We start from the raw sequence: 27472 nt of genomic DNA, 5'->3' as shown, positions 1-27472 counted from the left end.
CAAGTTACTCAATGCTGGGTTCACTTGAGTACTTAGCTACTGAATATTGTACCCCTGGATGGTAAATCAGCGCACATATAAGTATGGTAGATGTTTATCTGAATGAGAATGAGGGACCATTTGTGGCACTGTCAGATGCACTCTCGTTCAGTCGTTTACTCATCCTTGCGGTACTGTTTCTCCGAATCTGAGAATAAAACCCGCCCTGGCGCAAGTTCTTAACAACGCAACAGTCTGATAAGAAATAGCTTCTAAGTAGCTCTTTCCAGATTTCACCAGAAATGTGTCCTTAGGCAAGCAAGGCAACATTGCTCGATATTCGGATCAGAGACGTTACAGATGTCACCGAGAAGTGGAAAGTATGCTGCAATTAACATCTACCGCAGAATAACCACCTAATTTAACACTCGAAGAAGAATGCCGGCCGCGGTGGTCTAGTGGTTCGGCCGGCACGGTAGCTCAGACTGTTCGGTCAGAGGGTTTAGCTACCCTCTGTAACGAAAAAACTGAGTGAACGAATCAACGATCAACCTCAACAGGCGTCATCGGACGTCTGCCACGAACATCTTCAATGAACAATCTAGAACAAATTGAGATTAAAAAAAAAGGTGGTTCTAGGCGCGCAGTCCGGAACCGTGGGACTGCTACGGTCGCAGGTTCGAATCCTGCCTCGGGCATGAATGAGTGTGATGTCCTTAGATTAGTTAGGTTTAAGTAGTTCTAAGTTCTAGGGGACTGATGACCACAGATGTTAAGTCCCATAATGCTCAGAGCCATTTGAACCATTTTTGGAGACGAATGCTGGGCCGACCGTGTGGCCGGGCGGTTCTAGGTGCTTCAGTCTGGAACCGCAAGACCGCTACGGTCGCAGGTTCGAATCCTGCCTCGGGCATGGATATGTGTGACGTCCTTAGGTTAGGTTTAAGTAGTTCTAAGTTCTAGGGGATTGATGACGTCAGATGTTAAGTCCCAAAGTGCTCAGAGCCATTTGAACGAAAGCTGGACTGTCCGCTCTTCACCGTCGCGAATGGTTCAGATTCAGCCACATTCAAACGGGACACGACAGATGTGACAACGTCTTGTGGAGGTTTGGTCCTCGTCAGAGTGCTGCGTGCAACCGTGGTGCTGAGGAATAGACAATAAAATAATTTATGGCTAAATACCTGCTCTATGCTTTCAAAGGCGGCCTCGAAGATTTGTATTATGTGACATTGACACTCCGATCTGGTTGTCAAATGTAGACATTAACCTGCAAATACATTGTGTACGTAAACAGTACGTGCGAACTAAGACTGCCCCCCCCCCCCTCCCTCACACATGTACACAGAGCGAATAAATATATCGATACGCGGTTTTCGCCAAGTTACAGCGCACAATAAGCCGAATTCCCTGAAGTTAGCAAGTAAATTTTATCGTTTGTACTAGCCAAATTGCCGGCCGGTGTGGCCGAGCGGTTCTAGGCGCGTCAGTCTGGAACCATGCAACCGCTACTGTCGCAGGTTCGAATCCCGCCTCGCGCATGGATGTGTGTCATGTCCTTAGGTTAGCTACGTTTAAGCAGATCTAAGTTCTATGGGACTGATGGCCTCAGATGTTAAGTCCCATAGTGTTCAGAGCCATTTGAACCATTTGAACTAGCCAAATTACGGCACCGATTTTGTTTTCTTTAACGAAACTATATAATCTATTTCTGTGATATTTGAAAGAAGCTTCTAAAAAAGACAAGACATGGTGGCAACGATATTACATGTAAGGCAAAAACACCTAACGATATATTATAATTTTTCTGATTTTGTTACAGGCTATTATATCAAGACCATCGATTACTTACGTATTAACAAAGCATCGTTGCCGAAATGGGCTCATCGTGAATAATTCATAAAATAAAAACCATTTAAAGAGCAGTGTAGGTGGATGATATTCGTAATAATCGTGTCATTAAAATGTATGGGAATCGATCATCAAAACAGCGCCACAAACCTCTGTTCCGCCGTCAGGAGGTGAGATTTCACAAACGTCTGCCCTGTTATACGAAATGTAAGCGAAACCTGTAGCTCAGGTACACTTCTCTTGTTAATTATTAGGGCTGTCACACCAAATGCTCAAGACATTTACCTTCGGCATTGCTAGATGCCAGAAACTGATTCAGGAGAAACAGTACTCCACGCTGAATTTTACCTGATTCCTAATGGACATCTTGTTTTAAATTTCGCCACCCGTAAAAGCATAAAAGTGTTAAGTTTGGTGAGCGTGTTGACAATTTTGCGTTTCCTGGAGGGCCGTTCCCATGGTGTCCAAATTTTCTTCTTTCTCTTTCTCTTAAGAGGTTCTGTCATCGCAGTCCGGAAGGGGGGGGGGGGGGCATCATCCGTCATGTTGGTACGAGACTGATGGGCCTACGTCCAGTGGGCAACAACTGCGGCAGCAGCAATTTTGAGGAGCTCGTGATATCTGAGTTCACTTTCATTCCCATCAAAAATCGCACCAAACCTTAATTGACCAAGAGCATTGTCTGTATCAATTTCTTTGAGACAGTGTGGATTTTCAGCTGACGATTAGTGCACACTGCGAAGATTGACTTACTCCCCGTGGTTTGTAAACAAGGTTTCCAACACAGTTTTGAGTAAATACACAGCATTACTTTGCAATTTTCGTAGATAAAGTTTGGAAAATAGTAAATTATTCCGGAAGTCATTGTCATGAGTTTATAGATGCAGTGAAATGTGAAAAGCATGGAATAAGATGGAATGCAGTGCTCATAAAATACTCGTTTACTTGGTTTTTCTCGTACTTCCGAGATACGTCTTAGTGACATTTCCATTGTGTGTTACAGTTGCTAAATGTTAATTTGATTTCCTTCATTTCCTTGGCGTATTTTACTCTATACACTTCCAGATTCTAGAACATTTTTTTATGATGTCTGCAAAGACAGATCATGAGTGCTTGGCACGATGTGAATACTGTTTAGTACACAACAGCACTGCTAGTCTAGTCGTTTGGCGGCATTCGCCATAAACCATATCCACTCTTTCGCCTGTGGTACACATTTTCAGTGTCTCAATAGCTTTAGCAGCAGGTTGTCTAATTGTTACAACAGCAGAACACAGACTGATGGGCTCCAGGAAGGTGAATACAGGAACCTTACTTGAGTTATGTGTCTGCTAACATTTGGTATAATAGGGCAGACGTTTGTGGAACCTCTACTCCTAGCGGCGGGAGAGTAATTTGTGGCGCTATTATCATGAGACTATTTGATGAAGTCCCTTGTATTGTATTGTATTGTATTGTATGGAACCAGGGACCTAGAAACGACGAAGAGGCTTCGTCTCCGCCATAGCCCTCAGTGGTTTACAACCCTACAACAGGCTACAGCAATCCACTCACCCAACCGCCGCCCCACACCGAACCCAAGGTTATTGTGCCCAGTGAACACTTCCGGGAACGTCTCACTCCAGACGAGTGTAGCCCCAATGTTTGCGTGGTAGAGTAGTAATGGTGTAGGCGTACGTGGAGAGAGTGTTTGCGCAGCAGTTGCCGACATTGTGTAACTGAGGCAGAATAAGGGGAACCAGCCCACATTCGCCGAGGCAGATGGAAAACCGCCTTAAAACCCATCCACAGACTGGCACACCGCGTCTCGACACTAATCCGCCGGGCGGAGGCACGCCTTCCCGCTCGGGGGAAAGCAGTGCGTTAGACCGCGCGGATAGCCGGGCGGTATATGCGCACTATGGGTACTCTGCAAGATAACTGCTAAGAATTATGTGACCAATTAGGTTGATGCGGTTCGTCCCAAATTGTGATGTAGTGCTCCAAGATGACAGGGCCCATGTTCACAGGGCTCTCATCGTCCAGGAATGGGAATGAATTATCGCATCTTCCCTGGCCATCATATTCATCATATTGGAATATTTTTGTGCGTTGGTAGTCAACTTTGCATAGAAGGGAACGTGCTCGCTATCCCCCTCTATCACCCTTTTCTCAACTTGCCACTACTTTCTAAGAAGAGTGGTATAGGGTTCCCTCCAGAAAACATACAGGACTTGTATTTAGCTATTTCGAGACGGTTGGAATATGCTCTGAATGCCTACGGTATATCTAAAACGTATTTCGGGATGGTAATGTGTTGCGTCTTGGAATTTTCATATTTTTGTGCACCCCATGTGCGTAATGCATAAGAAAATAATTGTGTACGCATTTGAGGTTTAACTCTTTGTGTAACTTTTCTGACTCGAAGATGAGAAATCAGACTTGCATTATTCCAGATTAGTGTAGAAGACGGTTAAAATTTAACGCTTACGCTGATTGGTGCGACGGACGGATCTGTTGCGGCTCAGTTTCCTATCTTGCAAGCTAGAGCACTCCATGCTAAAATGTTTTTTCTGGGTTCATTGAGGTATTACTTGGGTCCATAAATAATGTCGCATATTTTGGTGATATTTGTGCTACAGTACTGTTCACCGTTCTACCCTGGATTTTAAGACAAACACAAGCTACCAAGAGTGTTTGGAACTTCTTGTGGCATAGCAGAGATTCTCTAATTTTTATTTCATTTGCATGGGTCTTATGTGGTAAATACATATCTGAAAAAAAGTTTAAGTCTAGCAAAGACTGTTACAACAGATTTATTACTTTCATTCACATTCTCAAAATTTTAAGCATGTCTGTAGCTCTAATTCCATCAATGAAGTGTATCAAACATGGTTCTATATTTCACTGTTTTAAGACAGTTTGTGTTAAATACTGCACGGATACAGTAAATCATTTACCGCAGGTGGATAAACTTGTTTTCCGGAGAATTTTAGAATGAAGTGTACATCTACATTTACATTTATACTCCGCAAGCCACCCAACGGTGTGTGGCGGAGGGCACTTTACGTGCTACTGTCATTACCACCCTTTCCTGTTCCAGTCGCGTATGGTTCGCGGGAAGAACGACTGCCGGAAAGCCTCCGTGCGCGCTCGAATCTCTCTAATTTTACATTCGTGATCTCCTCGGGAGGCATAAGAAGGGGGAAGCAATATATTCGATACATCCAGAAACGCACCCTCTCGAAACCTGGACAGCAAGCTACACCGCGATGCAGAGCGCCTCTCTTGCAGAGTCTGAGTTTGCTAAACAACTCCGTAACACTATCACGCTTACCAAATAAGTCGTCATTTTACCTTTTATCTGGAAGTTACTTGACTTGTGTTTCGCGTTCTATGCTGTATGGGTGACTAAAGATGTGTAGGCTAAATCCTAAGATAGTCTTGAGGAACGTAACTGTTTACAATAGGAACGGCGGTTATCTCTGAAACAGCCGGTTTTCGGTTATATTACGTTTTTCCATGCCAGTTTAACCTGACTATTAATACCGCTCAGAATAACCGGTTGTGTAAAGTAACAATTTTTTTTTTATTTTCCTGTAATAAACGCAAAAATCCAATAAAGACTGAAAAATTTTGGCTCACTCGGTATCAAGATACATAGAATAAAGATATTAAAGTAAATAGGCTTATAAAAATCTCCGTCCGCCCACCATTCGCTACTTCTCTCGAAAAGTGATAAATGACTGAATACTACAAAAAGTCAGGAATATTCTACTATTGAGTCAAATTTTTTTGAAACGCTCCTCAAAAGTCGTATTGTAATCAGAGGTCATACCTCTATTTGGGAATTACGAATACTCAGTGCTACAGCGGGAAAACTGAAGATAAGGAAGTTTTTTCATGTTAGTTTGTCCGTTTTCAAGGACTACAAGAAGAAAAAGAAGTATATGTAGACACTATAACAAAGCTGATGCTTTCTATTTTTTTGTGTATTACGTGTGAATGAATCGTTAAGTTTTTAATTTATTAACGTTACCTTAATTTCTTTCTACTTTCATTATTTCATAAAAATGGCAGATTAATCTTTGAAATCAAATGAAGCACAGTACTGCTTTGCTATGTCACTTCACAAAAATATTTCGAAACTAGGTGTGGTGCCATTCTGCAATAGAACGGATCTACGGCGACGTCAGCGAGAAACTACCGTACGGAACAAGTGGGGCAGGTGTTGCACGCTGCACGTACACGCGTGCCTGGAGAGGCGACACACGGCAACGGGGACATTATTGTCTCGGCAATGTTATACCAATTCTTATGTCACGTGTTTTGTTTCTGTTGCTGACGCCGGCCGGGGTGGCCAAGCGGTTCTAGGCGCTACAGTCTGGAACCGCGCGACAGCTGCGGTCGCAGGTTTGAATCCTGCCTCGGGCAAGGATGTTTGTGATGTCCATAGGTTGGTTAGGTTTAAGTAGTTCTAAGTTCTAGGGGACTGATGACCTCAGAACTTAAGTCCCATAGTGCTCAGAGCCATTTGAACCATTTGTTGCTGTCGGCATTCTCATTAAAATAGCACTGAACACTTCTCCCACTTCCTATAATAACGCTATATTTCAGACCAATCCAAATTTCGCGAACAAAAATTACTCCTTTTTTGGAAAAGATTTATCTGCAAACGAAAACTTACAGACCACTACCCCTAACTTATGTTTCTACAATATCCTTGAACGTATTCTTAGTTCCAATATAATAAACTTTGTTGAGACTGAGAAGCGTATTAGCACGAATCAGCACGGTTATAGATATAATTGCTCGTGGGAAACTCAGCTAGCCCTTTTCTCACATGATATGCTGAGAACTATGGATGAAGGGCAACTGACAGGTTCCATATTTCTAGATTTCCGGAAAGCATTTGACACGGTGTTCCATTGCACGCAGTGAACTAAGGTACGAGCATATGGAATAATTTCAGATATGTGAATGGCTCGAAGACTTCTTAAATAATAGAATCCAGTATGTTTTCCTCGACGGCGAGTGTTCATCAGAGACGAGTGCATCGTCAGGAGTGATCCAAGGAAGTGTAATAGTAACTCTGTTGTTCTGTATATACACTCATTCTCATAAATTAAGGATAATGCTGAAACATCGTGAAACAACGCTCTGGTGGGAGGTTTGCGGGTTTAAATCACCTCGGAGTATGACCATGCGGTGTGTTTGACCTGCGGTCGTCGATCGGTGGCGCTGGCAGCAGTCCACATACATAGAGGAGATTTGGTGCGTGTCAGTGTACGGTGCAGCGAGTAAGTGTGCAAACATTTTCAGACGTGCTAATGGTAACTGTCTGTGTTTTAAACATAGCTGCGCAACCGCAACGGTTCCACGTAATAAGTTTAAAAACAGCCGACCAGTTGCAATGGATAAAGTAATCTTTACCTAGGTTTCGACAGATTTAAATCTATCTTCTCCAGAAGGCGGCAGTATTACATTAATATGGAATGATATGTCATTGTCGTTTTTACAAATATCTGCATAGATCCATTAGTCCAAATAAAATATAGCCCTGAAAATAGGGTTTGTCAAGTAAATAAAAATTAGTGCATGGAAGTTGCAGAGCTCACAAACGACAATGACATATCATTCCATATTAATGTAATACTGCCGCTTTCTGAAGAAGATAGATTTAAATCTGTCGAAACCTAGGTAAAGATTACTTTATCCATTGCAACTGGTCGGCTGTTTTTAATCTTATTAACTGTCTGTGTGTTGAAAATGGCTCGAAGAACACATATTGATGACGTTATGAGTGGTGGAATACTAGGGCGACTAGAAGCTGGTAAGACACAGTAGCCGGCCGAGGTGGCCGAGCGGTTCTAGGCGCTACTGTCTGGAATCGCGCGACCGCTACGGTCGCCGGTTCGAATCCTGCCTCGGGAATGGATGTGTGTGATGTCCTTAGGTTAGTTAGATTGAGTAGTTCTAAGTTCTAGGGGACTGATGGCCTCAGATGTTAAGTCCCATAGTGCTCACAGCAATTTGAACCAAAACACGGCAGGTCGTAGCACGGGCTCTCCGTGTGCCACAAAGTGTGACCTCAAGATTATGGCAACGAATCCAGCAGACAGGAAACGTGTCCAGGCGCTACACTACGGGACGTCCACAGTGTACAACACCACAAGAAGACCGATATCTCGGCCACGGAGTACTGCAGATAGCCTTTCTCAGGGCCTTACCACAGCCACTGGAACAGTTGTATCCAGACACACGGTCTACAGATGACTGAGCAGACATGGCGTATTCGCCCGGAGACCTGCAAGGTGCATTCCACCGACCCCGGGTCACAGGAGAGCCCGTAAAGCCTGGTGTCAAGAACACAGTAAATGGTCATTGGAACAGTGGTCCCAGGTTATCTTCGCTGAAGAGTCCAGGTATAGTATGAACAGTGATTCTCACCGGGTTTCCATCTGGCGTAATCCAGGAACCAGATACCAACCCCTTAACGCCCTTGAAAGGGACCTGTATGGAGGTCGTGGTTTGATGGTGTCGGGAGGGATTATGAATGGTGCATGTACACCCCTGCATGTCTTCGACAGAGGAACTGTAACAGGTCAGGTGTATCGGGACGTCGTTTTATGTCCGCCTTTTCAGGGGTGCAGTGGGTCCCACCTTCCTCCTGATGAATGATAACGCACGGCCTCACCGAGCTGCCATTGTGGACAAGTACCTTGAAACAGAAGATATCAGAGGAATGGAGTGGCCTGCCTGTTCTCCAGACCTAAACCCCATCGAGCACGTCTGGGATGCTCTCGATCGACGTATCGCTGCACGTCTTCAAACTCCAAGGACACTAACTCCGATAGGCACTGGTGTAAGAATGGGAGGCTGTACCCCAGCAGCTGCTCGACCACCTGATTATGCCAACCCGTTGTGCGTCCTGTGTACGTGTGCATGGTGGTCAAATTCCATATCGGGGTACATGCGGAGGAAACAGTGGCGTTTTGTAGATGTGTTTCGGGACAGTTTTCTCAACTTATCACCAATACCGTGGACTTACAGATCTGTGTCGTTTGTGCTCTCTATGTGCCTATACAATTAGCGCCAGTTTTTTGTAGTTCCACGTAGTGTGGAACCACATTCTGCAATTATCCTTAATTTATGAGCCTGATTGTACATAAATGATTTGGTTGACAGGATGGGCAGCAATCTGCGGTTCTTTGCTGATGATGCCGTGGTGTACGGTAAGGAGTCGAAGTTGAGTACTGTAGGAAGATACAAGACGACTTAGACAAAATTTCCAGTTGGTGAGATGAATTGCAGCTAGCCCTAAATGTGGAAAAATGTAAGTTAATGCGGATGAGTAGGAAGATGAAACGTGTAATGGTCGGATAGAGTTTTACTACTGTCCTTCATGACACAGTCAGGTCGTTTAAATACCTGAGCATAACGTTCCAAAGCGATATGAGGTGGAACCAGCAAGTGAGAACTGTGTTAGGGAAGAGAAATCGTAGACTTCGATTTATTGGGAGAATTTTACGAAAGAGAGGTTCTTGCATGAAGGAGGGTGTATATGGGACGCTTATGCGATCTACTCTTGAGTACTGCTCGAGTGTTTGGGATCCGTACCAGGTCGGATTGAAGGAAGACATCGAAACAGTGCAGAGGAGGGCTGCTAGATTTGTTACTGGTTGATTCATACAACACTTAAGCGTTACGTAGGTGCTTCGGGAGCTCAAATGGAAATCCCTGGAGGGAAGGCGACATTCTTTTCGAGAAACAAAACTGAGAAAATTTAGAGAACCGGCATATGAAGCTGATTGCCAAACAACTGTACTGCCGCTTTTCCCTTCGCTGTATTTGCGAGTGGAACAGTAAAGGAAATGACAAGTAGTCGTACAGGTTACCCTCCGCCGCGCAACGTCTTGTGGCTTGCGGAGTATCTATGTAGATGTAGAAAAATTTCAGCACTGTTGCTATGGCTAATAGGTATTTCGTTTTCTTACTCGCTTATTATTAAAAAGTAAGACACCTACTTTAATCAAGACCAAACAAATAGCGAAAAATACCCATTATTCCTAACTAAAGTAACGGTATCGTTTTTAACGGGTCGGTCTTTCGCAACTCTAGTCTGCGATGTATATTGACCTAATGGGTAAGATTAGAAGCGCCATGGGGCTGTTTATGGACGGTGATTTTGCTGTAGAAAGGTAACAGCGACAGGAGAGTATAGTGTAACGTAGGAAGACCTAGAACATTTTGATTACTCGGAGATGACTGTCAGCTGAGCATTAACAAGGTAGGAGAAGAAGTCCACTATTGTTCATTTTGCTTTCAACGATAAATCATTGAAAACAGTACCAACAGTAAAACACCTACTACTAATCGTTCGGTGCTGTGTCAGGTGGAGTGCTCCCAAAATATGAAAAGCAAACGCCAGGTAGAGATACATAGAATGAAAAGGAAATTTAATTCATCCATAAGAGAAGTTGATTGCAAAAGAACTTGCAAGACCGATTCTTCTATGTTGCTCATGACATTAGGACCGTTATCAGGTTACAGTAATAGAAACGACAGACAAGATCCAGTGAAAAGTGGTGCGTTTCATGACGGCGTCGTTAACTATGCCAAAAATCGTTATGGAAATGATTTCATAAACTCGAGTGGCAGACGCTATAACACAGGCTTTGAGCTTGATGGAGAACTTTAGTGGTAAACGACTAAAACCCAGAGAGCTCTAAGTTGAACCGAGCAACATAAATCTTCCTCCAAATTAGGCCTGTCCAAACGACCGCGACGAGAGTATCTCCAGAGAAATTAGAACTCTTACTGAAGTTTAACGAGAGCTGTTGTTTCCGAGTGCCATTCGTGACGAGTTAACATGTAGATGGAGATGAAAAATGAGCTTCAGTGAATACAGCCGATATGTTTCGTTGCTCTAGAGAGAACTTCCCGGAATACAGTGTTAGATATTTTAAAGTTGCTGGGAAAAGAATGCAGTGACTAGTAAACTTTTGTTCACTATTGTTGCTACTACAAATACCGTCGTCTTCATTTTCACGAAACCTGGCATCAGCAAATAATGCCGTAAAATTGTGATGGCGATGGCAACAACGTAGGAAAACCGAAACGTAGTGAGACATTTGCATAGCACTAATGCTATAAAAATGTACTTACGCAATATTTCTTTAGCGGTTACCTTCAGCCCTATAGGTAGAGGCTGATAATGAAACTCTGACACCTATTCAATGCGTGCATTACACAAATCTTCTGATGAAAGTAAGAGTCTTAATGTCATATAAGAAAAATATACTTCTGACAAGATCTGAACAGATACCACACGTCTACAGCCCAGTGGCAAGGACTCATAGATAGATAAAATATTCAAGCAGAAGTACGAGGGTTATTCGGAAAGTAAGGAATGGAAAATAAAGCGAAACTCTGATGAAGCTTTGCACAGATGCGTTGGGCACTGCTTCTAGTACGCCCGTCGATCGCATCATGTTGCTCTATTCAGTTCTGAGCTAACAGTGAGAAGGTAAAGATGGCTAGAAATTAGCGTCACCTGCCAAGTACGAGGGCCTGGCGAAAGATTTCGCCTGAAGCTATGCAATCCACATAACTGTCATGCGGTTTGTTCTGCACGACAATTATCGGCCGCACTCTGCAGGGTCATTGAAGATGCTCCTGCAGCGTTTTCCATGGGAAGTGTCTGATCACCCACAATACAGCCCGTGATTGGCTACCTCTAGGTTCATCTCTGCTCAGATGAACCGCTGGCTATGAAGACAATATTTTGACAGAGACAACGAGCTGCAGTGCAGAGTAGAAAATTGTCGAAAAGTACTGGCGGCTGTCTTCTGTAAAGAGAGAATTGAAAAGTTGGTACAACGCTACGACAGCTGTCTAAGTCTGAGCGGCAACTGTGTAGTGAAGTAGCTGGAAGGTGTAGCTAACCGTTGCAAATAAAACAGTTTTGATTTTCACTGTGGTTTCCATTTCGCGAAATATCGTTTCTAACTCTGCAAAGAGCCCTCGCATCTTTGTGCTATCTGTTTGAACGTCCACATTGTAGAATGATAATTTTTATATTTATAAGTATCTGTTGCTCCTCTTAGCATTTATTTTAAAACGTTTGCGACTGTGTAGCTGAAGTGCGGAACGTTATTGAAGGTGATAGGTAATGTGAGTATTGTGCTGCATAGTTATTCACATCTTTGAAACACTAGCCACTTTCAGCAGAAGAATGGCACTAAGGAACGTACGAAGCGGTTCAGTGATGTGATCTCACGTTCATAAATGTACTACAACCACTGGAAAATAAACTGTTTTTGATGAAACAGTATGAAGGACTATGTATATTTATTGACTGACAGCTGTTTTTATGAGATATTGAAGCATTCACTATTCCCTTTTGCCTTAGCTATGTAAAGTAGGAAGTCCGAAATTTAAGGCTAACTTTTCCTATGGGTGCTCTGCATTAGAGGGTGGAGCTTACCCTGTCCACACTGTTCCTCTCTATGCAAAAGTGTGTTAACCCTCACATCTATGCCTCCTCTAATATGACTTCCAGAAAGGATCTCTAAGAATACTTTCACGAACTCCAATTTAAATGTAGATCTGCTAAACGTATCTTCTTTCAATCTGTTGCCCTGAGTCCTCACTTAGGTAATAGATCAGTTTTCCCAGTTTCTGAAGTGTCATGACTTCACCAACCGTGCCCGAGGGTGAAGATGCTCGTAAAACATTTCGAATAACAGTACTCTGAAAAATTTAATGTTTACAGTCGGTGCATCACTAAGTATAGCTGAATTACTATCAACTGAATTAGCTCCATTTGCTACTGGCTTACTACTTTTCAATACTACGAGGTCAGAAAGTAAAGGTTTATGTTTAGCTCGACTGCCTTCAAAACGTTTTCATAACACTAACTAGTGTTTGATATCATCTCTTTCATTACATATTAAACATGATGATAGTGACCCAAGAAGCTTGAGAGTCCCCAATACTCACTGCGGCCTGGACCTGTTTCTTAATTTTCAATTTTTTAGGCTTTGTTCCGTTTGCGATGAGGAAATATAAATCCACCCAGAGCTCGTTCAGAACTGCGTGAACATTTTCTCAATTCTGCAGTCGGAATTTTATTGCTTCGCTTGGAACTTCTATGGCATTATTGATCAAACGCAGGTTTGTCCTTGGCGAATTACAGTTTCTCCTTATACTTTCAACTTAACGTTTGCACTGTTTGTTGTGGACTGGCAAGACAGCCAATCCACTATGACAGGAAGCCGAAAGGCACGCGTTTAAGCTCACGCAGGCTGGTGTGAGGTCTGGAACAGGTCAGGGATATGAGACTAGCAAAAATAGTACGTATCTGTTGGAATACTTAACTTTAATCCATAATTGGTGAACATCGCTCTTGACGGTACATGTTTTACAGCATCAATAGTAACTGGTAATGGCGCCTTGCTAGGTCGTAGCAAATGAAGTAGCTGAAGGATATGCTAACTATCGTCTCGGCAAATGAGAGCGTAATTTGCCAGTGAACCATCGCTAGCAAAGTCGGCTGTACAACTGGGGCGAGTGCTAGGAAGTCTCTCTAGACCTGCCGTGTGGCGGCGCTCGGTCTGCAATCACTGATAGTGGCGACACGCGGGTCCGACGTATACTAACGGACCGCGGCCGATTTAAAGGCTACCACCTAGCAAGTGTGGTGTCTGGCGGTGACACCACACTGTTGTTTATACTTTTTTACACTTTAAGAAAATGTATAACCGACGGAGGTTCGAGTCCTCCCTCGGGCAATGGTGTGTGTGTTTGTCCTTAGGATAATTTAGGTTAAGTAGTGTGTAAGCTTAGGGACTGATGACCTTAGCAGTTAAGTCCCATAAGTTTTCACACACATTTTAACATTTTGAATGTGTATAAACTAAGTCCCTATTCCGCATAACACGCTCTGTAAGAGACGCTACATGAGACGGCACAAATACAACTGGGATTCGATCCTGTGACCTTCCAGATTCCAGGCACGCTGTTTACCACTAGACCAACAGGACTGACCGGTGATATACAGTGGGTCTGGTAGTAGTATTTTTCTTAGAAATAGAAGCCACATTTGTAGTTGCTGAGCAGCGTTCTCACTTCCCGCGCCCGAGTTCCCGGGTTCGATTCCCGGCGGGGTCAGGGATTTTCTCTGCCTCGTGATGACTGGGTGTTGTGTGATGTCCTTAGGTTAGTTCGGTTTAAGTAGTTCTAAGTCCTAGGGGACTGATAACCATAGATGTTAAGTCCCATAGTGCTCAGAGCCTTTTTTTTTTTTTTTTTTTTTTTGTAGTTGCTGAGCTGTTTACTCTTATGTACGGCTGTGAGGGACGAAGAGGGCTACCTGAAGTTTGTTGTCTATAATCAAGTGAAATTTTGCTTCATAGAGAAAACTTCTCTATATGGCTTTTGTTTAGTTGAGTGGTGTTTACTGTTTTAGAGGCATGTACAAGAGGATGTTCTGTGCCACCCACATTTTTTTTAATGAAACTACATCAATATTGTGTGTGAAGGCATGTATGGCAAGGACCAGTTATCTGCTAGGGTCAAATGCGGATAGGCAAGCGTCATGCCGAAGACCGTGATATAAACAATCAACAACAAACAGTGGCCTCCGAAATTTGTCAACCTTTTGTCTCAGGAAGGTGAGAAGTTTGGATATATCTGATGCCTGGGGGATAAATTTCTCTTAATGTTTAACTTTGGCTAAAAAGAATTATAGTTATTTAAGATTGGTTGGGGGGGGGGGGGCGGAATATGATGATGGATCTGATGCTGGTATTTGTTGGGCGCAAGCCATGAATACTAAGGATTTGAACCCGATAGTCAATCTCTGGCTTGAAGAAATCACATTGATGCAATATGGAGCGAAATCCATTTTATTGCAAAGTTTGAAAAGAAGGGGAAGGTTGCTGAGAAGTCTTCCCCTCGATTCACAAGCATCGAGAATGTCATCCAGGTTAGTGCAGCTGGGAATGTGACGGATAGAATGTTCTAGATAACGCTGAAAGATTGCAGCGGCAGCAGTCGTGCTGAAAAGGAGGCGAATGTAGCGATACAGGCTGAAGGGAAAATTAACACCATGAACTGCTAACTGTAGACATGACTCTGCTAAATAAGAGTTAGAAAAGTATTTTCTTCCTATTACTTTATACACAGGTTAATCTGGACTAGGAATGGCTTAAGTCTCCACGACTGATCATATACAGTTGGTTTAAAATCTGCACAAACGCGAATTCTCCCTTCAGGCTTTTGGAGAAACACTTGCGAATTAGCCCACAGACTTGTAGTGACTGGAGACAGTATGCCTAACGCTTTGAGGCGGTAGGCGGTCCTTTTCGGCGCTGAACGTTTCGCGAAGTGCAACAGCTATTACAATGGAGCGAAAGGACGGTCGAAGGTCGTTAGATCCATTTCAGGGTGCACCACACAATTAGTGACGCAATTATGACCGGTACTGAAGAGAGATAATAACACTTCACACACACCGGATTGTCGAATGAAACCACAGGGTCTTAAATTAAATTTCCACTGGGACACTTAACTCTCTAATTTATCTACGATAACGCTGGAAGCTGAAGAAGTGAATTAATATCTGTGCTGCAGCCGGGACTCGAACCCTACGTGTATCTGCTTAGTAAGCAAGAAGACCCGGGCTCGAGTCCCGGCCGTAGCACAAATATTTATTCACTTCTTCAGCTTCCAACGTTATCGTAGAAACCATAAGGGAAATCATATTTACTGAAACGTCATTCATTTCCGGAAAGAGATAATCTTCAAATTGGAACTTTTCAAACAAGGTGGAAAACAGAAGAAATTTTGCATCCAAAAGCGGGCCATTTCAGTATCGGATGAGAAAGGAATGCCCCAGCAGCGGATATATATGTATATATAAGCTGCTGAATTTGGGATATAAAGTATTTCCCAACATAGGGTTTGAACGTCTCCTGACAGTTGTTCAGAGAGAGAGACTGGGTCACACAAACGTGGATTTCTCCAGGGGAATCAACAACAGATTAAATGTTCACCGTAAAGCAAATTTGAGAAAAGACTGTTTAATTTGGGACACACGCCTCGCCACTTTCTTTACTACAAATCGGCATATGATGGCATAGGAGAAAGTCTACCGTGCTGTGACTATACTAGGAATTACTGCAATCCTTTTAAGGCTCTTGAAAATGCCAACGCACCAGTTACACATTATTACAAGAACTTGAGGCATGTATTCTAACCCACCAGATATGCGAGATGGTGTAACGCAACGAGGGGTTCTGGTGTGCCCCAATTCTAACGTTTCCTTGGCCAGCGTCATCAGTGACGCAGAGCAGCTGAGCTAGGGAATAACCTTTATAAATCAGTGCAAATACTCGACTATGCAAGTTGCAAGAATCCGGAAGGAATTCGTGGCGACATTCATGACATTTGAGCAGGCCAGAAGGAACATGGTACTAAAGATTAACCAACAGGAAAGAAATTATATGACGGCTGGGGAAGCACTTTCGGAGAACTTCCCACCTCAGTAACATTGGGTGATAGTGCTTCCGACAGAGTTGAACAGTTTAAAGAACTTAGATCGACAGTCATCAAATGAACTGACACCTCTTACAAAATTGCGAGATAAATAGCAGCTAACAGAGCCTATTTTCATTAAGGAAAAGTATTTACTGCAATGCTCTCAAAACTGCATCGTCAAATTAACACTTTATTAAACACTTACAGGACTTGTGACTACACATACCGCGTGAACTTGGTCATTGATATCAGAAGATATTGGAATGCTAAATGTCATCGAGGGAAAAGAAATTCGAAGAGATGTAGACCATATGAATGAAAGAGGACGATGTGGGAGGAAATACAGTCATGAAATATACACTGTGTACAGTGTTCCACCTATTAGGTCAGTGAAATCAGCATGACTGAGAAAGGCGGGGCACGTGCACGGATGAGTGATATGTATTGATATTAGATGGAAATATGGAGGATATCAGAAGGAAATACAGGGTGTCAAGAGGAAAGGGTCAACTGATAACCAGGTGGATAGATGAGAGTCGTGGAGGACCCGAGAATATAGCCTGTAGGTTATAGAAAGGGCGTTCATCCGAGATAACTGGGAGAAACAGTTGAAAAGGAGAATGTTCACGGATAAAAAAGAAAGAGAAGAATAAAATCAGCTTGGAAGCAATATACATCAAATGTGTCAAGACCAAAAGAAATTTAAAAACGGTCTGAAGGAACGACGGTTAACGTCGTGCGAGATGCGAGAATACCTCCTAGCGCTCACAAAACCAGTCCTGGACGATGCGAGATGTGTGAACAGGGGTTCTGTCATCCTGGGACACAGAATCAGCTGTAGGGGAAGAAACATTGTACAATGGAAAGTGACTGATCACGCAAAATGGCCACAGATTCATTGGTTGAACTACCACCTTCAAGTAGCCAGGGGTCACAAGGAATGCCACGATATCTCTGCCCAAATCATCATCTAACCCCTGCGATATGTTTCACTCTTGGAATGCAAACTCGACCGTCCATATGATTTTCCTCCATTGCTCCGTAGTCAGCGTTATTTGGCTTCGACACAGCCTTCTCCTGTTACGGAAACTCCAGCTCGCTCTGCAGTTCCTTACTTATGGAGGTCCATTTATGTTGCTTTGGCGCTGAAAGGGCTCGAGAGTGCGACACTCGATTCTGCAGTGACTTTTTCAGCAGTGGTGATTTAGCGGATGATTTCGGCATAAAAAATTCGAGCTCTAACAGACTGACAAAGTTCGAATTCACTTAGGTCCGACACAACGCACTCAGGATTATACAGAACACTGTTCTGATCGGCACTGACTTTTGCAGTGCCCTGAAGGCATTTCGTAAGTGCCGTTCTTGGTCAAACAAAATAGCGAGGCCTATTTCCAATCCCTGTACTATCGTTTGACCGTTTCACAGACTCCTATATGGAGGACATAGGAAGGAACATCACTGGCTTTCATAACAACTGAAATAGTTGAAAACAAAGAAGTCAGCCGGCCGGTGCGGCCGAGCGGTTCTAGGCGCTACAGTCTGGAACCGCGCGACCTCTACGGTCGCAGGTTCGAATCTTGCCTCTGGCATGGATGTGTGTGCTGTCCTTAGGTTAGTTAGGTTCAAGTAGTTCTAAGTTCTAGTGGCCTGATGACCTCAGAAGTTAAGTCCCACAGTGCTCCGAGCCATTTGAACAAAGAAGTCACCAGGTCCAGACGGAATCCCTCTTCGGGTTTACTATGTGTACTCTACGGCATTTGTCCCTTACTTAGTTTACATATATGGCGAATGCCTCGCCCAGCGATGGGAAAAAAGCGCAGATGACTCCTTTATTTAAGTAAGATACAACAATGGACCCGCAAAAGTACAGATGTCTATCCTTAACAATCGTATCTGCAGAATTCTTCAATGTTTGAATTTAATAAATTTCCCTGAGACAGAAAAGCTTCTGCCCCGAAATCAGCGCGGATTTGGAAATAAACGCAAGTGCGAAACGCAGCTTACCCTTTCCTCCACGATATCCTGCGAACCATGGATGATGGGTGACAGGCAGATTCCATATTCCTAGATTTTCGGAAAGCTTTTGACAGGACGCCTTAATGTATGTCCGAGTGTACAGAATAGATTCCCAGATACGTGAGTGACATGAAGACGTGCTAAGTAATAAAACACAGTACATTGCCTTCAACGACAAGTGTTCATCAGAGGCAATGGTACCAAGAGCAGTGTTCCAAAATAGTGTGATGTGACTAATACACATAAATGATCTGATGGACTGGGTGAGCAAAGGTCTGCGGGTGTTTGCTGTAGTATACGGTTAAGTACCGTCGTCCAGTGACCGTGGAAAAAGATGACTTAGATTGAACTATTTGGCGTGATGTTCTAAATGTAGAAAACGGTAAGTTATGGATTGAATGGGGGGTGGGGGTCCGGGGGTGGGGTGAGGGGGGAGGGGGAATCGAGTTACCTTAGGTTTATGAAGACTGGGAGAAACAATCTCTTGATGTTAGAACACAGTTATTAGTGGTTTGGTGCTTGACAAAGTCCCGTCCATTAAATATCGAGGAGTAACGTTGCAGAGTGATACGAAATGGAACGAGCATGCTAGGACATTGGGAGGAAGACGAATGGGGTCTTCGGTTTATTGGGAGCGTTTTAGGAAAGTGTGAGGGCTGCATAAACTCATGCGGAACCCCTCAGCAGGCACACTTGGCAGGGGACTCTCACGTCGTCACTGTGGGCTCAGAAACGAAAACTGCGACGTGAGGCGATTGACGAGCATATTACAGACACTGTGGAACACATCTATGCCAAGCTTCATCATATTCTCACTGTGGGCTTAGTTACGCGATCGATCAGAGGTAAAAAAAAAAAAAAGAGAAAATGATCACTTTGGCTTTCGGAAAAAAAAAAAATCATCAGTGACTGATAATCGAAGGAAGATTTAAGAAAAATCACTTCATTGATTTTGTCGGTGTAGAGAAGGCGCTGGAGAGTCTAAAATGGTGCAAGATGTTCAAAATTTCTTACAAAAATAGCTGTACACTATATGTAAGAATGCTTATTATATAGTACGTGCAAGTTATTCATTTGCTTTTGCAGCTGTTGTAGTAGCCATGTTAGCAGGGAAAATTGATGGATTAAATGTCAGCCTCCTCTACGTCCTCAAACATGTTTCAGCAGCTTTGTGACGTCGTCACTCAGTGCTCTTTATTCAGTTCTGTAACATGTAAACATTTTTAAAGTGATAGTCATTCTAACGCAAATTATGCATAAAACAATGTTTCTCTGTCGTTATGGTCAACTACATTTTTCTACATGACTGTGTTATATATGATCCTCTACACATTATTCGACACAGATAGCTTGTCATCTGCAACTATATAATGTTACTGTGAGTTTGGTTGGTGAATTAACAAATGACTTTATCCCTAAACGTTATTTTGATGTCCAAAAATACGGAGTGACTGTATTTTGCGATTACTTGCAGTTCGGTTTCGAAAATTCGTTTCCACCTTGTTGAGACGCACACACAAACACAACATGTATTTTGTGAAACTTCACTCGTAAAATAACACTTTTCCCCTTTATAAACCACAGTGCTGTGTGTCCGGTTCCTGTTGATGGTCACTTGTCCTCGCATCAGCTGGGCGCAAAATATGTATTTTGTTTACTTTATCCCTCCCACTCTGCCTGTGTGTGTGGTTCAGTTGTTCATGTCGTCTTTTCTATACAGCTCCGTTAATGTTTCACACAGTGTGTCATTGCACAGTGTAATGTAGTCGTTTACAATCTGTTTTCCTTCAGCTAATACCTTCTGTATGTAGATGTCTTCTTCCATAGTAATTTTATGTCACAGCCTGTGGTTGAAGTTTAGTATTTTAAAATCTGTTTCTATTTTAGTTGCGTGATGGTTGTGGGCTTTTTACCGGCCAGCATATGTGTTAGGGGAGCTATTCCATTTTAGAACTCTGAGGTGTTCTGAATATGTTGCTTTAACATTCCTATGTGAATGCCCCATGTATACCGACTGACAAGAGCTGCACTAGGTTTGACAGAGACGTTGCTTACTGCTGTGGCATTTCTCAGCCTTACTTGCTGTTACAGAAGTCGACTGCTGCTGTCGAACATTTAGAAACTCTGGGTGCGTGTTTGACTTCATTGAATGTGAATTGATTTCGAGACATATGCTTCTCAACTGTGGCGAGTATCATAGTCACCACTTTTGTAAATGCTTGTTTGGTTTCCTGCGACCAACACGCACAGCGTTTATCAATACACAGTGTGACAGCCACAGCACAATTCACAGTTCATAGGAAACCTGAAGGAACTTGGTCGGTGTCAGCGAGGAAACTTGACAGTGGATGAATGATAGCAGAAAATCAGCGAGTCTTTGCTAAGTCCTGATCGGTACAGCAACTGCAAGTGTTTAGAGCAATCCAAAGTCTAGACCAGTAGCAGCATCCAGGATCCAACAGTGTGTCTCGGAAATGATGTGTTCAGACTCCAGTCGGCGAACGATCTTACGGTGATGTACCTGGTCTCTGCTAATGAAGGTGTTGTGGCCCCTAGGTTAGGTAGCGGGACCAGCCGATTCGCTGAGTGCCCTTCCTGTCCTTTGCGATTTGCTTTGATCATCTGATGATTTTGTAAGACGGTAAACTACAGTATCATTAGAAAACTATGATGGCTGCTCACATTATCTCCTAAAACGTTTATGTAGATCAGGAACAGCAAAGGGCCTACAACACTTCATTGGGGAACGCCAGATGCTATTTCTGTTTTACTCGATGACTTTCTGTCAATTACTACGAACTGTGACCTTCCTGACAGGAAATCACAACATCAGTCGCAAAACTGAGACGATACTCCATAGGCACGCAATATGATTAGAAGTTGCTTGTGAAGAACGGTATCAACAGCCTTTTGGACATAAAAATATGGAATTAATTTGATATTCCCTGTCCATAGCACTCATTACTTCGTGGAAATAAAGAACTAGTGGCGTTTCTCAGTAACGATATTTTCTGGATGTATGTTAGCTTTTTGTCAGTAAATCGTTCACTTTGAGGTAACTAATAACGTTCAATGCAGTATATGTTTCAAAATCCTACTGTAGGTCGACGTTAAGGATATAGATCTCTAAATCAGTGCATTACTCCTACTTTCTTTCTTCGGTGTTGGTGTGACCTGTGCAACTTTCGCATCTTTAGGTTCAGATCTATCTACGAGCGAGTGGTTGTATATGACTGCTAATTATGGGGCTATTGTATCAAATGGTTCAAATGGCTCTAAGCACTATGGGACTTAACATCTGAGGTCATCAGTCTCCTAGACTTAGAACTACTTAAACCTAACTAACCTACGGACATCACACACATCCATGCCTGAGGCAGGATTCGAACCTGCGACCGTAGCAGCAGCGCGGTTCCGGACTGAAGCGCCTAGAACCGCTCGCCCACAGCGGCCGGCGTTATTATATCACCATACACTGAAAGGAACTTGACTAGTATACAATCTGGACCGGAAGCTTTGCCTTTGTTAAGTGATTTAAATTGTTTCGCTACACCGAAGACACCTAGTTCTAAGTTACTCATGTTGGCTGATTCGAGTTCAGGAATAATGGAGGAATAATGGAGGAATTTCGGTAAACTGTGTTTAATAACTCTGCTTTAGTGTCACTGTCAGCTGTAACATCACCATTGTTATCGAACAATGAGGATGTGTCCTAGCTGGTATACTTTATATATGGCAAGAATCTCTCTGTATTATTGTGCCAGTTTACGAGACAGACTTTCGTTGAGAAAACTATTAAAAGCATCTCGCACTGAAGTTCGCGATAAGTTTGGAGCGTCTGTAAAACTTGGGGGTTTTGCGTTCTTTGAAATTTGGCAAGCTTTTTTCATTGCTCCTGCAACAGTGTTCCGAGTTCTTTTGTATACCATGGGGAATCAGCACCATCTCTTATTAGTTTAGTTGGTATGTATCTCTTAACTGGCGACGATACTATTTCTTTGAATTCAAACCATCTGGTCCACACTCACATAATCGCGTTGGAAGGAGTGGAGGCTGTCTCTTAGGAAGGCGTCAAGAGATTTTTTATGTGCTTATTTAAACAGAAGTATTTTGCGTTTATTTTTGGAGTATTCTGATGTCACGGTATCTATTCTCTGTACAACAGCGTCGGGGTTGCTAATCCCTGTATCCATCATGATGCTCCCTATTTGCTCGGATTATTTGTTGCAAGGAGATGAAGTAAGTTTTCGCAACCATTTACCCTTTAGAGTGAGCTCATGAACTAATTGTTCAAAGTAATTTTTTAAGAAAACAATCAAAACGATTTCGGACGTCTGGCATTAAACACATTTTTTAACCAACATACCGAGGGTAGATTGAAGTCACCGCCAACTGTCATTGTATGATTGGGGTACCTATTTGAAACGAGACTCAAGTGTTCTTTGAACTGTTCAACAATTGTATCATCTGAGTCGAGGGTCGCTAGGATGAACCAGTAATTAATTTACTATGGTTTTCAATCTATACCCACAAGAACTATCTACTTCAGTTTCACTACAAGGTGAACTACTTCTGACAGCAACGAAAACTCCACCACCAACTGTATTTAATCTATCCTTCCAGAATACGGTTTGGTCCTGTGTAAAAATTTCAGCTGAACTTATTTCCAGCTTTAGCCAATTTTCCATATCTTTAACGATTTGAGCTTCAGTGCTTTCTATCAGTGCTTGGAGCTCTGGTACTTTTCCAAAACATATGTGACAATCTACGACTGCAATACCAATTGTTTTTAAGTCTGTGTTTCCCCTGCAGCCTCTTAGACTGAAACCCTATCTACAGCTTATAGAGACCTTCTAATAACCGCCCAGTTTCCTCCACACGGCTCTTGCTACATATGTAGCTGCTTCTTGTAGGCCCCTGTCTATCAAGCAGCACCTGGTAACCTATCACCTTATGGAGGAAATATAGGAATTTGCAGCTGACCTAGTCTAGAAACGTCTGAGCTTCTGAATGGTTCAAATGGCTCTGAGCACTATGGGACTTAACATCTATGGTCATCAGTCCCCTAGAACTTAGAACTACTTAAACCTAACTAACCTAAGGACATCACACAACACCCAGCCATCACGAGGCAGAGAAAATCCCTGACCCCGCCGGGAATCGAACCCGGGAACCCGGGCGTGGGAAGCGAGAACGCTACCGCACGACCACGAGATGCGGGCTCTGAGCTTCTGATTCAGACCCTCCACTCGGATCTGCACCAAAGGACCACAAGCGGTTCTATCAACAATGCTGCATATGGTGAGCTCAGCCTTCGTCTCGCAAGCAAGACTGGCAGTCTTCGCTAATTGATCCAGTTGCCCAAAACCAGAGAGAATCTCTTCTGATCCAAAGCCACGCATCGTCAGTGCGGACATGAGCCCCCACCTGCAGATGGCCGCGCCATGTGCTCTACGTAGCATCTGGTAACTACTTCCGGTCTGCACACAGAGTGCCACTGGATTCCTTCTCCTCGTCGGCAGCTACATCACGAAAGAGAACCATTACGTTCATAATGCTGGAGCTCCGAACTACCTTTAATGCCCAGACCTAATGGGCCGAGAGGACTCCTCTGGAACAGGGCGAGGGACTGCATCTGGCTCATGGATTGTGATAGCCACGAACTTTGCCCCAAACCTGTTCGTCAGACGAACCCTGGGTAGACAGGGGGTAGGGGGAGGGGGGCAGGGGGAGCCTCCGATCGGCCTCACAGAAAGTCTTTCGCTGCCTTGGAGAGACCTCTCACGTGACCACAATTGAGGGATCAACTTCATTGTGGGAAGTACCTGGCGTGGTAACGTCCGGTCCCCCACATGACGCCAATTGGTAACAGCCCCAAATTGCGTAACCAAAGCCTACACTGCCTGGACCTGTGTGGTAAGTGTCACCAACTCAGCTCGCATCTGAATACAGCGCTCACACTCTATTTCCGTACCAAAGTAAGGAGAACAGTGCACTACACGGTTTTAAGAATGGATGACTGTGCCTAGTAATCACACGGACACGCAAGGAATTAAAGAACTAAACTAGTATCCACACAATTAACTGAAAATGAATCGCCCTGTTTGAAGCTCGTGAATATAGGTTGTAATCGAACGGTGTAGTCACCGTTATCTGTAACAGGAACACAATGTTGGTCTAACCGACGCTTAAGTTGCATGAAACATTTTCTCACCCAGTATAAAGGGGTACTGGCTGCTGTATTCTTCAGATAACACAAGTATTATCGAAAGGTACACCACTCTCTCGGGACATTGGAACCAGCTGATGGAAACACAAGGTGTCCATACTTAAAAATAAAGTTTCAAAACGCTGTAGAAACAGCTCAGAATGACACCAAATTTGAACGCAGGGGGAAACGCCATGGAAGGAAAAAACAGTAGTAATTTTAGCAGTTGATGGCACCTGTAACAGTCTTAACGTAAACGGAGTCAGCTACAAATGACAGATGAATCGCAATACGACGGCTATGGTTTGAGCTGCACATTACACCATTCTACTGTTCAATGTGAATGAGTTCACAAGTTCGGCCGTCAGCACTAGTGACGCCGTTAGTTTGGTAAGTCCATCCACCATGATAATATCGTACCACATCGGATGGGAAGAATACTTTTGTAACTGTCCTGAGGCCAAAACTCGCATAAAAATCAAAATGACATCATTTTTAATTGTCCTGTCGCCTACTGCATGAAAAGCAAACTGATATAGGCTTCCAACCGTCGTAAAAATGACGCAGGACCTGTTCAGTACGCTGTCCATCGGTTTCAGCTACCAGCTGAAATAGAAAAACAGCATATTCCACAATAGATCGGAGTGTCTCGTGTGTCATGTTCAGAATGGGTTGCGTAATGCGAGCGTTCAATACAGCTATGTTCGTAACTGGAGCACTGAACACATCTTTCAGATAATCCACAGCCTGAAATCACACGCTTTAAGATCAGGCGATGTGGACGGCAAGACTGTAGGGCCATGATGGCCGATAATTCTAGCATTTCAGAAATGCCTATGCAGCAGCAGCTTCACTCGCTGTGCAATGTTCAGAGGAGCGCCATCTGGCACACGTCGACATCAGTGAACTGCTGGAATGACGTTGGTGCGAAAACACTTTCATAGCGGTCACAGTAATGGTAGAGGTAATAGGTGAGTCCCTCGATAAAATACGGCCCTGTGATATAGAATTCCGTTAATCTGTACCACGCAGTCACCTTCACAAAATGATGTGGTACCGGCTGATGTGCGTGCGGATATTCCGTTATCCATATTCTGCAGTCCTGCGTATTGTCATGTTCTTTTAGATGCAAACGAGTTTCATCTGCTCACAGATTCCCTGTCCACTTCCACGAGAGCAAGAAATTCCAGAGCGAAGGTTTGTATTGCCGGTCGATCAGCAGGAAACATCTCCTGAACATGGGTGATTTTGTACGTATAGCAGTGCAGGGTGTTCCGGAGGATTTTATGCACCGTGCTCCCGGGCAAGTCCAACGTTCGGACAATTCCGCGTGCTCAGCATGTCTGTACACCACCGCTCAACCCCTCCTGCAGGTGTGTGGCCACACCTTCGGCAGACGTTGGGTCAGCTACACCGAAGAGCCAAAGAAACTGTTATGCGTGCCTAACATCGTGTAGGGCAACCGCGAGCACGCTGAAGTGCCGCAACACGACGTGGCATGGGCTCAACTGATGTCTGGAGTAGTGCTGGAGGGAAATGTCACCGTAAATGCTGCAGGGCTGTCCACAGATCCGAAAGAATACTACAAGGTGGTGATCTCTTCTAAACAGCACATTGCAAGGCAACTCAGATATGCTCAATAGTGTTCATGTCTGGTGAGTTTGGAGGCCAGCGGAGGTGTTTAAAAGCAGAAGAGTGTTCCTGGAGCCACTCTGTAGCAGTGCTGGACGTGTGGGATGTCGCGTTGTCTTGTTGGAATTGCCCAAGTCCGTCGGAATGCACAAGGGCATAAATGGATGTAGGTGACCAGAGAGAGTGCTTACGTACGTGTCACCTATCAGAGTCGTATCTAGAAGTATCAGGGGCCTCATATCTCTCTAATTGCACACTCACCACACCATTATAGAGCCTCAACCACTTTGAACAGTCGTCTGCTGACATGCAGGGTCAATGGGTTCATGAAATTGTCTCCATACCTGGACGCGTCCATCCGCTCGATACAATCTGAAACGATACTCATCTGATCAGGCAACATATTTCCACCCATCAACAGTCCTATGCCAGCATTGACGGGCCCAGGCGACGCGTAAAGCTTTGTGTCGCGCAATCATCAACAGCACATGAGTGGGCTTTTGGCTCAGAATGCCCATATCGATGATGTTTCATTGAATGGTTCGCATGCTTACACTTGCTGATGGCCCAGCGTTGAAATCTGCAGCAAGTTGTGGAAGGGTTGCACTTCTGTCACTTTGAACGATTCTCTTCAGTCGTCGTTGGTCCCGTTCTTGTAAGATCTTTCTCCGGCCGCAGCTATTTCGGCGATTTGATGTTTGACCAGATTCCTGATATTCACGGTACACTCGTGAAATGGTCGTACGGGAAAATCCCCACTTCATCGCTGATTCGGAGGGTCTATGTCCCATCGCTCGCGTGCCGAGCATAACACGTTCAAACTCACTTAAATCTTGACAATCTCGCATTGTAGCAACTTTTGTATCCCACCTGGAAGGCGGCGCGTGGGTCTGCCCCTGTGAACTGAAGGGTAGGCCGAATGTAGGAAATGAGTAGGAGGAGGAAAAGGTGAAATGCTTCGGTATCGCGTATGAGTTATGGCTCTTTTACTCAACTTTGCGTACAGACGAGCACGTAGGTGCGAAGCCGTTCATCAATCAACTGTAACAGCGGCTAGAAGTTGCAAAGGCAAAACCTGTAGTGGCTCGCCCACTATGAAATAGAAACAATGTTGCTTGGTCGTCTACTCGGAATCAAATGGGCTGAATCTGCAACGGCGCTCGTAGAGCTGCACAGCGCCGGCTAGAGGGCGCTGTCGTCGGTGTCTGTCGTAGCGCCAACCTAAGAACTTGCACCTATGTCGTGGCACGATAGCTATTGATA

At 43.9% G+C, this 27472-nt stretch overlaps 1 protein-coding gene across 1 annotated transcript in view; it reads right to left on the bottom strand.

The window, feature by feature from the left end:
• LOC124804857 (acetylcholine receptor subunit alpha-L1) overlaps nucleotides 1-27472 on the bottom strand; it is a 617332-nt gene that overhangs the window by 152837 nt on the left and 437023 nt on the right. The window lies entirely within an intron of this gene.

This window comes from Schistocerca piceifrons, chromosome 7, assembly GCF_021461385.2.
Source record: "Schistocerca piceifrons isolate TAMUIC-IGC-003096 chromosome 7, iqSchPice1.1, whole genome shotgun sequence".
Classification (NCBI taxonomy): domain Eukaryota; kingdom Metazoa; phylum Arthropoda; class Insecta; order Orthoptera; family Acrididae; genus Schistocerca; species Schistocerca piceifrons.
Note: the sequence above shows the minus strand (reverse complement) of the source record. Positions and strands in the feature narration are given on the sequence as shown.